Below are 2,270 nucleotides of genomic sequence, written 5' to 3'. Positions count from 1 at the left end.
GAAACAATTTCCACAATGTCTTAATTGCGTGCCAAAGCTCGTAACTCAGATACTCATCTCTATGATCATATCATAGACATTTTATCCTCTTGTCACAATGATCTTCAACTTCACTCTGAAATTACTTGAACCATTCAATAATTCAGACTTGTGTTTCATCAAGTAAATATACTCAACATCTACTCGAATCATCTGTGAAGTGAGAACACAACGATATTCACTGCATGCCTCAGCACTCATTGGACTGCACACATCAAAATGTGTTACTTCCAACAAGTTGCTATCTTGTTCCATCTCACTGAAAACGAGGCTTTTCAGTCATCTTGTCCATGTGGTATGATTTTCATATCTTAAGTGATTCAAAATCAAGTGAGTCCAAACGATCCATCTGCATGGAGTTTCTTCATGCGTATACACCAACAGACATGGTTCGCATGTCTCAAACTTTTCAAAAATGAGTGAGTCCAAAGATCCATCAACATGGAGCTTCTTCATGCGGTTTATACCAATATGACTTACATGGCAGTGCCACAACTAAGTGGTACTATCATTACTATCTTATATCTTTTGGCATGAAAATGTGTATCACTACTATCGAGATTCAATAAACCATTTAGGTGCAAGACCATTGAAGGTATTATTCAAATAAATAGAGTAACCATTATTCTCCTTAAATGAATAACCATATTGCGATAGACATAATCCAATCAACTCTATGCTCAACGCAAACACCAAATGACAATTATTCAGGTTTAATACTAATCTTGATGGTAGAGGGAGCATGCAATGTTTGATCACATCAAACTTGGAAACACTTCCAACACATATCGTCAGCTCACCTTTAGCTAGTCTCCGTTTATTCCGTAGCTTTTATTTCGACTTACTAACACTTAGCAACCGAATCGGTATCTAATACCCTGGTGCTAATAGGAGTACTAGTAAAGTACACATTAACATAATGTATATCCAATATACTTCCATCGACCTTGCCAGCCTTCTTATCTACCAAGTATCTAGGGTAATCCTGCTCCAGTGGTTGTTCCCCTTATTACAGAAGCACTTAGTCTCGGGTTTGGGTTCACCCTTGGGTTTCTTCACTAGAGCAGCAGCTGATTTGCCGTTTCATGAAGTATCCCCTCTTGCCCTTTCCCTTCTTCAAACTACTGGTTTCACTAACCATCAACAATTGATGCTCCTTCTTGATTTCTACTTTCGCGGTGTCAAACATTGTGAATATTTCAAGGATCATCATATCTATCCCTGATATGTTATAGTTCATCACGAAGCTCTAGCAGCTTGGTGGCAATGACTTTGGAGAAACATCACTATCTCATCTCGAAGATCAGCTCCCACTCGATTCAAGTGATTGTTGTACTCAGACAATCCGAGTACAAGCTCAACGATTGAGCTTTTCTCCCTTAGTTTGCAGGCTAAGAAAATCATCGGAGGTCTCATACCTCTTGACGTGGGCACGAGCCTGAAATCCCAATTTCAGCCCTCGAAACATCTCATATGTTCCGTGACGTTTCGAAAACGTCTTTGGTGCCTCAACTCTAAACCGTTTAACTGAACTATCACGTAGTTATCAAAACGTGTATGTCCGATGTTCGCAACATCCACAAACGACGTTTGGGGTTCAGCACACTGAGCGGTGCATTAAGGACATAAGCTTTCTACTGTCCGCATAATCGCTACTGTCAACTTTCAACTATATTTTCTCTAGGAACATATCTAAACAGTGGAACTAAAGCGCGAGCTTACGACATAATTTGCAAAGATCCTTTTTGACTATGTTCAGGATAATTAAGTTCATCTTATGAACTCCCACTCAGATAGACATCCCTCTAGTCATCTAAGTGATTACATGATCCGAGTCAACTAGGTCGTGTCCGATCATCACGTGAGACGGACTAGTCATCATCGGTGAACATCTTCATGTTGATCGTATCTACTATACGACTCATGCTCGACCTTTCGGTCTCTTGTGTTCCGAGGCCATGTCTGTACATGCTAGGCTTGTCAAGTCAACCTAAGTGTTTCGCGTGTGTAAATCTGGCTTACACCCACTAGTAGAAAAGAGGGCTTTGGTCCACCCTGGGTTAGCCCATTAGTCCCGGTTCAATCTAGAACCGGGACTAATGGGGGCATTAGTCTCGGTTCGTGCACCCAGGGGCCACGTGGGCCATTTGTCCCGGTTCGTCTGGACCTTTTAGTCCCGGTTGGTGCCACGAACCGGGACTAAAGGGTGTGATGCCCATTAGTACCGGTTC

The sequence above is a fragment of the Triticum dicoccoides genome, chromosome 2B, assembly GCF_002162155.2.
Source record: "Triticum dicoccoides isolate Atlit2015 ecotype Zavitan chromosome 2B, WEW_v2.0, whole genome shotgun sequence".
NCBI classification, from domain to species: Eukaryota; Viridiplantae; Streptophyta; class Magnoliopsida; order Poales; family Poaceae; genus Triticum; species Triticum dicoccoides.
Note: the sequence above shows the minus strand (reverse complement) of the source record.